General features: G+C 46.3%; 1 protein-coding gene across 2 annotated transcripts in view; it reads right to left on the minus strand.

The window, feature by feature from the left end:
- ZHX2 (zinc fingers and homeoboxes 2) overlaps positions 1-12,637 on the minus strand; it is a 144,199-nt gene that overhangs the window by 49,925 nt on the left and 81,637 nt on the right. The gene's annotated exons all lie outside the window — the stretch shown is intronic.

A 12,637-nucleotide genomic window follows, 5' to 3' on the forward strand; every position in this document is an offset into this window, starting at 1 on the left:
CCAGAATAAGCCTCTGTGGTTTACATGTCCCTTCACATCCTTTCCCCCAAAGCCTAAACTTGACATACTGTTAGTTTTAACTGCACACAGCCCACCTTGTTACAAATGCAGTGAATAAAGCAATAGCACTATGTGAGTGCGCCTGTATTAGCTGACACACTTTATTTTTGTCTTTCCCTCCAATTTGCATTAAGCCACCTGCATAATTTCCACCTCAGGTGAAACCGCTCTGCATCAGCTGTTTCCTACTTGAAATACATTGATTTTCCATGTAAGTCAGAAGATTGGGAAGTGGAGAGGAAGGTGTGATTGTGCAACTGGGTTAACAGGAGTTTAAGACATACCATTTTCAGACTCAGGCAAGACAAGTGCAGCAAAAAGGCCTCCCCTTACTCCCCAGAATTCCTTTTTTACAGTAAATACAGGAGACTCAAGGTGGTGTCTCTGTGTGAGGAAACTGGAACTCACAGAGAGGGGAAGTGACTTGTCCAAGGTGACACAGTTATGAAGTTATTGAGCATAGCATGAGTATAAATACATACCCTTTTCCTACAGCCTCACAGCACCTGTTATTTAAGAAGCTTCTCTCTTTGTACAATTGGAAACCATGCCCATTTAGCTCTAACTGGAAAGACAATACAGGGTAGGAGCTTCTTCTGTTAAGAAGCATTTATGGAGTGCCTACTTCTACAAATCAAGCAGGTGCCAAGTATTGAGGACAAAAGTCCTGCTCTTCTCCAGCAGGAGTAGGGAAGAAAAGCAGTGAAAATATCTGTCTGGGAGAAGCAATGCTCTCAGGGCTGTGGGTGAGGGGCTGTAGGGTGGTGAGAAGGTCTATGTAGGACTCACAGGGGGCTGCCGCTCTGGGGAGGGAGAACAAATTACAAGGTATACTGCAGCCCTTGGGAACATTGGGATTCCATCAGGGTATGGATGAGGACCCAGGCTCATGGTGGCCAGTTTGCTGTTTTGGATCCAGTAAAGATTCAGGATAGGTTTGCTGAATGGATGGATGCTCTATGGCTGTTGACTGAACCCTTAATCCTGGACACCCAAGACATTCGTGAAATTGTGAAGAGATCCAGAGAGTGAATACTGGACAAGTCCGTGCAAACCCACCGCAGCAACTGGCAGAACCAGGCTGAGAGCAGGTTCTGCGGAGCTGGGCCAGGAGCCCAAAGGTGCAGAGGGGAGGAGCAGACTGGGCGGCCTGTCTGGGCACATATCCCGGCATGGCCACTTTCCAGCGGAGTGACCTTGGTGGGTGACTTAGCTTCTCTGTGCCTCAGTTTCCTTATCTGTGAAATGGTTATAATGGTACGTGTCTTGTGAAGCTTTAAGGAATGAATGCAGGTAAGGGCTCAGAACAATGCGTGGCACATAGAGAATGCTACATACGTCATGGCTGTTATCATTTTCCTGTCAGTGGGACACACTGGGATCGCTGGGTTCTATTTGGACAAGAAGCGAAACAAACAAAACAAATGCTACAATGTGAAGCTTGTGATGCTTGAGGGTGGGGAGGAAAAAAAAATGCAGAAGCAGGTCAACTAGGCTTAGTTCTGCCTCTGACCTTGGAATTCATACTTGCAAACGTCATTCTTTGTTTTTCTTCAAAAAAAAACAGAGTTGAATATGTGTACCTGTTCATCAGTTTTTAGATCCTTTTCGGAAAGTGAATTGTTAATAACATCACCCCCCACCCACCCCCAATCAGGATGAACAGCAGCAATTTTTCACTGATGGCTAACACCACCTTTATTACCATCCCTGAGGCTTTTTCTACAGTTTTCTGATTCCTAATACTTTTCCCCCCAGGGGTATACCAGAATGAATAAGAGCTTGGCAATGAAAAAGTCCCCTGCTCGATAACTTCATAGCTGTGTCATCTTGGGCAAGTCACTTCACTGCTCTGAGTTTCAATTCCTCATCTGTGAGATGGGGTTTCTGGTAAAAACTGGTGCTAATGTAGATAGCACCTAGCCAAGGTTTGCTTGGCGATGCTGAGTGAATGGTGGCTGATTTTCACAGTGTGGACAAATTAGGGAGTACCAAATATGCCCAGTTCCTTTGGAGGACCTGAAATATGTCATTTACTTGAAGACGACTGGTGGCCATAATTTCTCCTCATGAATTTGGGATTCCCGGCTGAGCAAGACTGCTGGAGGCCTCCAACAAGCCACAATGGGCCCTATGTTACCCGGGCCACCACATCTGGCAAGAAGAACCAAGCCGTCTTGACACACTGATTGGGGACACCCCTGTCCCTGCATCCAGACTGCTCCTTCTCTTGGCCCACACTGCCAGCTGCTTGGTTTTACAGAGTTGACCTGGGATTGAGAAAAGAGGCTTCACCACTGACCAGCTTACAGAAAACAACAAACTTAGTTCATTGTCAGAAAAAACAAAAATCACTCCGTGTATGAGGCAACATCCTGGGCCCTGAACCAGGCTTCACTTTCCCATTCTTCTAACAATCTGCTTCACTACATGGCAATGACATTGCTCCATTAAATTTCCAAACGCCACATTAAAAAAACAAACAAACAGACAGAACAAAATATTCCCCGTCTGAAGGATATAAACTCACAACCAAATAGTGGGACACGATGTTTTCCAGAAACAATTAGACTTGATTTTCAGACTAAGAAATGTGATCATCAGTGATGTCTTAGACTTTCAGGGTTTTGTCAAGTTCTTTAAGAAAAGAACAAAGCTACGGTGCCGGAAGGCATTGAGTGATGGTGGCTACTCTTATCCCTGGAAGATGGTCACTTAATTCTCGTAACAATCCTTTGAGGTAGGTAGGTACTATTATTATTCCCATTTAATAGGTGACAAACTTGAGGCACAGAGAGGTGACTAACTTGCTGAAGGTCACACAGCTAATAAGTGGGGAGCTGGAATTTTAACCTTGGTCATAACCACTAGGCAGTACTGCCTTTCATGATCTAGAAGAGACTCCAGCACCCTGCACCAGGAGGAGCTGAGGCTCCCAAGGAAACCAGGCCTATCAGGGTGCCAAGAAATAACTCCTACTAGCTCAGGACACCATGGCTTTTAAAGTGTGTTCCCATATCCTGGTTGTTTGAAAGTCCATGTAAACTTAGGTGTTATACTTATCCCCATTTCACAGCCATGGAAACTGAGGCTCACAGGGGTTCAACCACCTCTGAGGTCACACCCATTATCTCCTAATTCCCAGGCACTGTTTTCTGCTTGATGCCGTGTAATTGAGTCTAAACAAAACTGGGTAAGGGTAGGGGGAAGCTTCAGACGTTGACAAAGCTCTCTCCTTACCCAGGACCATGCTCAGACCCAGGGAGGCCAAGAGGCAGCAGAGTAGGGACTGGTTTCAGAGCCAGATAGGTGGCTATGTGACCTTGGCCACATAGCTTCCTGTCTCTGAGCCTTGGTGTCTTGGTCTATAAAAGGGCGCCTGCTATGGTGCCTCATACAGAGCATGTCCTCAAGAGATGCTTGCATGGCACTGTGTGGAATGAGTAACCGTCTCCACTTAGTCACGGACAAAAAATTCAGAGGCATTTTTCTGTCCGTTCCAGAAGATCTCAGTACGGCCTCTTAATTCTCATATTGTTTTTCAATCACCAGAATTGATTTCCTTCATCCCTCTCCCCAGGGTCATTGCCAAGGAACTGTATTAAATTGCAATTAATGTTGACATGTGTCCCTCTCCCTCTTGCGCTCTCCCTTTTGTTAAAGGGGGCACACAGGTGGTGGCAAATTGAAGAGCCAATACTAATCAGATCGCAGGGGAGGTGTGAGGACGGAGGAGGGCATTTGCAATTAAATTAGGTGGAGAAATGTGCTTTCTGAGGAAAGGGACACCAAGGGGACGACGCCTGCTGCAGGGGAGCTGGCTTCTCTTCAGAGGCACCGAAGCAGACAGCCCAGAAGAGGGTGTGGCCGCTGGGAGTGTTACAGCATAATTGGCTTTACATGGCTCAAGTTTAGCAATTTCTATAAGCCCCTTTACAGTTGGAATTCTAAACAAATCTGTGCCCTCTCACCCTGTAGCATTTTTCCTGCTCTTTCTTTTGTTTCACTGTGGTCCTCACTAGTCACAAGACTTCTTAAGTCAGGGACATGGACCAGATATTGTCATACCTACTATGTTTGGGATGCTATCTTGCTGTTACAGGGGATGGGGGGGGGGGCTGTCCCTGCCCTGTAGGCACCCACAGTCTAGGAACCAGGCAATTTCCATGTGGTGTGACAAATGCTGACCAAGATAAGTGTAGCGAATGATCGAATGATCGCATTCTGCAGTTTGACCATCAGAACCATTTCTTTAAAATCTCCTGTCGGATCCCCAGGAGAACCCCAGTCCTCCCACCTGCCAAGCCAGACTCTTCCCAAAGAATAAGCTTTAGCAAGAGTTTCAATCAGCTCACTCTTAATTTTTTCTCTCTCCTGCAATCAGGGATTCATCAGACCGCAATTTATTAGGACAACTATTATTGTCAGTAAGAGCACAGCTGGGCACTCAGGGTCTTGGCCAGAGCTCTCTGCAGACAGGAGGAGGCTGATAGCAAATGTAAGGGTGGGGGGAGTCCCATCCTGCCCCATCCTGGGATGCCGCTCAGGAGGGAGGCAGAAACGCCCAAGTCTCCTCTTCCTGGACTGACTCTAGAGCCTCCCTACAGCTCCTTGTTGTTACTTTTTTTTTTTTTTTTTAAAGGTACAGTTTTTACTAAAAGGGACGAGCTCGCCTCTAAAAATTCTTTCACTCCCTGTCCTCTTCTCTGGTTTCCTCTTGCACAAAATGGGCATAGCCAGACCTATTGCATGGGATTCTTGGGAGGATATAACAAGTTAATGACGATAAACACCCAATGATATGTGTCACTGGCATTTTTTGAGCACCAGTTCTATGTTTTACGTACTATGCACACAGTATCTCATTTAATCCCCACAGAAATATTATGAAGTGATTTTTGGGGGTTTATTTATTATTCAGTGAAAAAAAGTCCTCCATTTATTGAGTACCTACTATGTGCCAACTATTACGCCACATTCTGGGGACCCAGCCATGAACAAGCCAATGCCCTGCTGACAAAGAACTTATGTTCTAGTAGCTGCTGTTATAGCATTTTACAGACCAAGACGCTAAGGCTCAGAGACATGAAGCCAGCCACTTGGCCAGACAGGTGACACCTGTCTGGCTCTGAAGCTAGTCCCAGGTCCTCATGTGGGTTTCTCTGTTAGCAGGTGAAAGATGAGGGTCAAGATACTAAGATGGATAAAAAGGTGACAAGGTAGAATTAGGAAAGTGGGTAAAGAGAGAGAGGAAGACCATCTTCCCTTCTACGTGTATCATAACTTTATAAAAGATGTGAAAATGCCAGGTGGGGCAGCTGGACCTTCCTTCCATAGTTTTTGGTCCAGAGTGACATGATCAGACACCCTCAAGGAAACTGGGTGGCACAGAACAATTCATTCTTGCACCTTCTGAAGGAGACGAGTGGCGATTTCTGTGTCTCTGGACTGTCAACGCAGCAGGCACAGTCTGCAGGACCAGAGGCAGGACTTCGGGTTTATATGTTGCTCACCCACGTTGAAGGATGAAATGGCAGCTGCCTGGTCCTCATATTCTCTTTTGGAAACAGAACACCCTTGGAGAAGAGGGTGTGGGCTCCTGTTGCTGACTTGGAACCTTCTATACAACCTTGGACAAGAGGAGCTCTCTAGGACCACCCAGGGAGGCAGGCTTCAAATGCAGCTCTCAGGCTGGCCAGGGCCCAAGGGAAAGAGTGGTCAGCTTGGGTCACAGCCATACACTATCCCATGAGGAGCCCTCGTAGGCAAGCAGGCAACGCCCGCAGGAAGAGGCCCAGACGCAGGGTGGGGAGAATGGGATAGGGACAACCTTCGTTTGCCCGGGCCACCAGCTCCAGGCAGCTCCGGGGGACATGGCTCCTTGACGTCTTCCTCCATCTACTTCTGCCACTTCTTTTTGTTCCATTTTCTTCCTTCTTTTCTCTTTGTCCTTCATTTGTGTGTATGAGTATTTTCAGTTTTTGATGCTTTTCTTTCTTCTCTTGCCTTCTATCCACTCACACTCACCGATCACCCCAATCTCTCTCTTCTATGTCACATATATTCACTCTTACACGGACGTGTACAACGGCAGAGCACAGGGTCAGGTACATGAGCCCAGGAAATAAATCTGGTTCAAATTCTGCCTCTGATGCCCACGACTGAACCTCTCTGAATCTCCATTTCCTTATCTTATGAAATGAAGATGATAATTAGAAATTTCCTCCTCGGATGATGGTGGCGACTAACCATATAGGGCTTGGACCTGAGTAAATGCTCTTTGAATGAGAGCCGTCTGTTCCTTCTCAGTTCTGTTATAACCCTTGCCAACAACGATGGCAATAACAACTTTTTATTATGCGTTTGCCTCTTTGGAAGCACTCAGTAAGTGTAGTTGCTAGGATAATGATAATAATTTTGTTAATTCTGTTATAGCACATTGCTTAACTCAAAAAAAATTAATGGGCTAATTTTTAGAGCAGTTTTAGGTGTACAGAAAAACTGTGTAGAAAGTACAGTTCCCACAAAGTCCACTCTCCTTCTCTCTGCCATTTCCCCTAGTACTCACATCTTGCAAACGGTGTGGCCCATTTGTTACAAGTGCCAAACCAATGCCCACACAATGAAACTGACCACTAACCAAAGTCCATAGTTTACATGAGGGTTCCCTCTTTGTGTTGTACAGTCTATGGGTTTTGACAAATGGAGAATGACATGTATCCATCATTATAGCATCACACAGAATAGTTTCACTGCTGTGACTGCCCCCCGCCCCCCATATTCCACCTAGTCACCTCCCTCTGCCTCCCCCTGTACCCCTGGCAACTCTTGATCTTTTCATTGTCTTGATAGTTGGCCTTTAGCAGAATGTGATAGAGTTGGAAGCATACAGTGTGTGACTGTTTGAGACCGGCTCCTTTCACGTATTAATGTACACTTAAGGTTCCTCTGAGTTCTTTTGTTGGGCTCGATAGCTCATTTCTTTTATGGCTAAGTAGCACTCCATTGCATAGACGGACCACAGCTTGTTTATTGGTTCGCCTACGGAAGGGCATCATGGTTGTTTCAATTTTTGGCACACATTGCTTAACTTTTAGTGCCATTTTGGCGCATTTTCATTAATTTTCCCCCTTGACTTGGCAACCTTTCAGAAACACTGATCTAAACATACGTGTACTCAACTCATCAGTGCGTCCCAAAGATGCAGAGCAAGAGGTTTCTGTATCACATGTGGACAGCAGCAGAGTCCACTGGGCCCCACAGCCCGTGCTGCAGACCAGGGGGTTTTGCCACAGGCCTGAAAAGGGTTAACGATTTCCTCCCATGTTGGATGTTTATGATATTTTAAATCAGGGTTTCTCACCCTTGACACAATTGACATTTTGGGTCAGCTGACTCTTTGTTGAGGGGGGCTGCCGTCCCATTGGAGGCTGTTTAGCAGCATGCAAAAATCCTTCACCCACTTGACACCAGTAGCAACCCCACCTCAAACTGGGATAACCAAAAATGTTTCCAGACACTGCCAAACGTTCCCTGGGGGACAAAGCCGACTGACCCCTCAGCCCTCCCACTGCTGAGAACCACTGTTCTAAATATTTTGTTCTTGTCAGTGCTGTTAGGATGAGAACTTTAGATGTCACTTCAAACCTCCAACATAAAACCCCGAAACTAAACCCCACCTGTAGGAGGGGCCTCTCTTTACTAGGCAGGAGGGAGGTGCCCTCATCTCCCCATGATTTCCTGCATTTCACTCTCATTGCGTGTGTTTGCATTCATCACAGCTGAATGCTGCCACTATGCAGACTGGCCTCTGGATGGTTCCTCTAGAGATGACACATGCAACATTTCCATGATTTTAAGCTTTCACTGACTTGCCAAATATCATACTGCTAAGGAGGGCAGGCCTGTCTCCTGACTACAATCCAGTGACTTTTCCATGAGCCAAAAAGGAGTCATCAGTGGAGTCATGACAGGCAACAATCCTCTCTTCCACTCACACTCCAATTTATCCATCAGCAACTCCTGTTGGCTCTTCCTCCAAAATACACCCTGAATCTGACTACTTTCCACCACTTTTCTAACCCGAGTCCAAGCCACCATCTCCGCCTGCCTGCTCTCCTTCCTGCTTTCTGTCCTCCACTCAACCAGTTTCTACATTGCTTCGGGATAATACTTAAAACATCTAAATCTGATCATGTCACTCCCAGCTCCAATGGCTTCCATTTCTGTTCTGAGTTTGGCAGCGTTGCTACCACTCTGCCTATGAGCTTTACCTCCACCCCTGAAGAGGTGTCTTAAGTGGAAGAACCAGAGGCTGGACATATAAGGGTCAGGAAAGGGCAGGTGGGCCCAGTGTAGGTACCCCCTAGCTCTGCTGGGTTTACTGGGCCCACCTGCACCCTGGTTTCCACGATTTGCTCCTGACTCCAATAGTTTTCTCAGTCCCCATTCCGCTCCCGAGAAGCCAGGCGTCAGCCTGGCCAACGTTACACCCTCGATATGGGGGCTGCTGCCAGCTTCTGCCCTCAGGTTCCCCCTGTCCAGTCCCCAAGGGCTCTGGCTTCTCCAGTGGCCGCCCAGAGGGGCCAGGTCAGCACCCTGAGCACAGGGGCGAGTTAGTGCCGATGAAGACTCTACCCCATGGGAGACAGGAGAGGGAAGGGGCTGACAAAGAAATTCCTCACTCTTTCTGCCCTGATGGGCTCGTCTGAGACAGGGTCTTGTCAGTGCTGTTATCATGCTTGTTTTGAAAAGGCAGATTTGTTCCAACACGATTGATATACAGGTTAGAGGAAAAGTTGCGAAAACCTGAATTTTGCATTTGTTTGTGTCCGATTGCATCTGTGAGAAACAGCAGGCAAACACAGACAACTTTATCCAGCTGAACAGGGCCTCGCTGAAATACCCATGACGCACACACACTCCCACCTCACACGTGGGCCAGCTACCTCAGTTTACCTTGTGTTATGAGCCATTCTTGTCCACACCTGGTGTTACCACTTTCGTCCAATTTCACACTCCGTCCTCAACTTCACAATAACCCACACACTGCAACCCCATATGACACCCAATTCCTCAAGCTAATAGGTCTTTCCTTAAAGGAAAGCACCCCATTTATGGTAGTGTTGGTAGATTTCTAAACTGTGTGTAAAACTGTGCTATTGCTTTTATTAGGTTCTCTCTCTCTCTTTTTTTTAACGTGACATGACAAAGTTTTTAAGTGTTGTATCCCTAACCTCATTTTTCCCATAAGTCTTGTGATTTTTATTGTGCAGTTTTGCATTGTGTGGTAGCTTTGGGTAACATATATGCTGCATTATAGTACAGTTGACTATATTCTATATCGCCCTTCTGAAGACATCCCAGGATTCAGAGGAACTGGCTAGATTTTCTGATGAAGTACACAATCAGTGGAACAATGCTTTCGTAGCCTTGTTTTCTTGCTGCCCACCTGGCCCTGTCCCCACCCTGTTCCCTCATAATGCCTTAGGATTTTGCCTCAGCCTCTGTTTTCCAGGGAACGCAGGCTAAGATAGAACATTGAACATGGAGGGACATACAGCAAATGCAAAACTGTAAGGTGGACACAGGCTGGTTATATCTGGGGGACAGGAAGACAGATGGCGTGGCTGGAGCACAGTGGGGGAGAAACAGTGTATAGGAAATGTGGTTGGAGGGCCAGAGAAGGAAGAGGTCTGTTAGGGTTTGGTCAGCCAGGGAAAGGAGTTTGGACATCAGTTCAGTTGCAGGGAGAAACTGTTAGATGTTTCTCATCCCTGGGAGTGATGTGCTTTGATTTGCACTTTAGAAAGATAACTGGCTCACATGTGAAGGATGGATTACAAGTAGCAAGACCGTAAGTGGGGAGACCACTCAGGTCCAGGTGAAATGAGGGGGTCTGGACCTGGGTGGCAGAAGTTGGCCTCAGGAAGTGGCAGGGCATCACAGTTGTCCTGTGGACTTGGGAGGGAAGGGAGAAATTCTAGGGGACCCAAGGTTCAGTTGTGTATATTTCATTATTTTTCAGTTTGGGGCGGGTCACTATTCTTTAGAGGAAGGAAGAAAGAATATTTAAAAAAGTAATGATGATTCCTGAGGGTGGAGGCATTGGACGTGGTTGCAAAAATGCAAAAGCTCATCTGTTGGCTTTGGAATTATTATTAAAAATAAAAAGAGGTGTGTGTGTGTGTGTGTGTGTGTGTGTAGAATTATGCAAGGAAAGGCTATTGTTCCCATTCACTCCTTTCACGGAAAAATAACCACAACATGATAAACTGCAGTGCAATGCTTGTCTACGTCTGAAATGTGGCCAAAGAAAGGAAAGATTAATCGCACAGGGAAGGCTGCTATCTCAGGGGCAGATTTAGACAACAAGCTAGCAATCTGGAGACTGATTAGAAACCGCTAACATCAGAACTTCCAGTTAGGGACTACGCGTTAACAGCCGTCTTTTTTGAGGGGGGCATGGGAGCAGGGAGGGAGATTGATTTCAGTTAATTAAACCTAGTGCTTCATTAAGTGTTCTCAGATACAAACGGTATCCTTTATGCATGGTTAATGCAAACTGCGTTCACAGCTCCATCAAGTTTGCTGGCTGGAAGTTTTGGGGAAATGGGGGTGGTTTCCACTAGATATATAATAAATGTGGGCACTTTTCTAATTGTGAGAATCGTGGAGTGGGACAATGGGTGACTTAGGGATGGGACAGAGCCCCTTCTCAGGAGAGTCAGGCAGCCTGGAAAAGCAGAAAAGTTTAAGATCTTGGGGTCAGACAAGCCGGTTTCCAGTCTCCATGGGCCTCTCACCAGCAGGGTGACCTCGGGCAAGTCACCTAGCCCAGTGGACTCTAAATGTTTTCATCATATGAGATGCCTTTTGTGATTCCATCCCCGTGCCCTGATAAGGATTCTGTCCACAAACTGCATTTATCCAACTCGACTTCATTTCTATTTAGAATTGATCAAAATGCACGTATGTAGTAACGGCCACAGGTACTTATTGCGTGCTTCCTACGTTTGTTCTAGGTAGGCCCTTGCGTAATGTCATCCATCGGTGCTGTTACGTTAAGTGAAACGACAGATAACCAAACTGATTTTACCACAGGCTAACTGACGTAAACAAGACTTAAGTTCCTACAGTATCTCATCAACATTGTAAGGAGATGTGATAAGGCGATGAACCAAATGACATTATTCAAGGACGAGCTATTTGTTCCAAGCATGTGGCATGGATTCACCATTTAATCCCCATAACAACTCTAAGACGTAAACATTATTATCCCTATTTTATAGAGGAGAAAGCAGAGGCACAGAGAAGTAAAGTAACTTTGCCAACGTCCCACAGATAGTAAAGGATGGAACAGAAATCTAGACCTAAGGTTGAATGCAAAGAAACGGAGTTTTTGTCAGTGTCAGACTTGACCTCTTTTGCTAGGGGCTGGCAGCCAAAACGTAGCTGCTCTGGCTTTGGTTTTCTTACATGTAAAACACGGGCACGCATCTCGATCTAACTGCCTTCTAGGAGTTAAAAGGCGCCGACTTCAGGATGCTTAGAAAGCTTTATGAGATACACGATATGGACGATGAGGGTAGAGGGGCCCTGAGTGCTCAAGCACGGATCCTTTCAGAAATCTTACGTGCCCAGCAAATGAACCCGCAGCAGTATCTCACCTGAATCAGAGGAATTTGGTCACATAGGTCATTTGGTGTTACGTGTTCCAGTGATGATGCTACTGCCTTCTGAGTCATCGGGTCAGTGAACTCAAGCTTTGGATGGAGCAGGGTTTCTTTTCTGTTGTTTCTTGGGGCGTGAACTCATGGTTCTCTACTGTTCCTATTATCTGAAGGGACCAGGTGCTTGGGCTGCATCTGTTTGAGATGCTTTTTAGGGTCGTGGCAGGGTTTTACCTTTGCTTCTATTGTGGCATGCCTCTTCTCAATCTCACGGTGCCAAAGGGACAATGACAGCTAGTATTTGTGGGGTCCTTGCCGAAGCTTTACATGGGAAGCAGAAAATGCAAAAGTTCTGGAGGCAGATGGCCTGCATACAAGTCCCAGCTCCACCATGGTGGGACCTCTGGAAGGTCACTCAGTGTCACTGAGCCTCAGCTCCTCCCCGTAAAACTGAGACAGTAACTACTTCTCTCAGGGGGGTTTGAGGAGGAAATGAGTGCCAGGAACATTTCCAACTGTAGGGCAGCACTCAAGAATCTTAGTCGTTCATTTTAAACTCCTTTACTTCGCATAACACCCCTATCAGGGACATAAGATTCTCTCCAAGGGAAGGAGAGGGCAAGTGACATCCAAGGCCACATGTCTGCCAGAGGCAGAATCAGGATTTGAACAGTTGAAGAGTATGTGGGAAGGTAGCCCTAGGACTGAGTTGGAGATTGGTGGTGGTGGAGAAAGAGTGAGAAAGGGAGGGGTGGGTTTCACACATGGCTTTGAGGAAGTCACTTAAGCTCTCTGAGGCTCAGTTTTCTCATCTGTGAAATGGGAATAATGCTAGTGCTTATTGTTATGGGAAGTATCAAGTACAAAATAAACTCAAGGTACTGGGCTACTATGAAAAAAAATGA

The sequence above is a fragment of the Rhinolophus sinicus genome, linkage group LG12 (assembly GCF_036562045.2).
Source record: "Rhinolophus sinicus isolate RSC01 linkage group LG12, ASM3656204v1, whole genome shotgun sequence".
Lineage (NCBI taxonomy): Eukaryota > Metazoa > Chordata > Mammalia > Chiroptera > Rhinolophidae > Rhinolophus > Rhinolophus sinicus.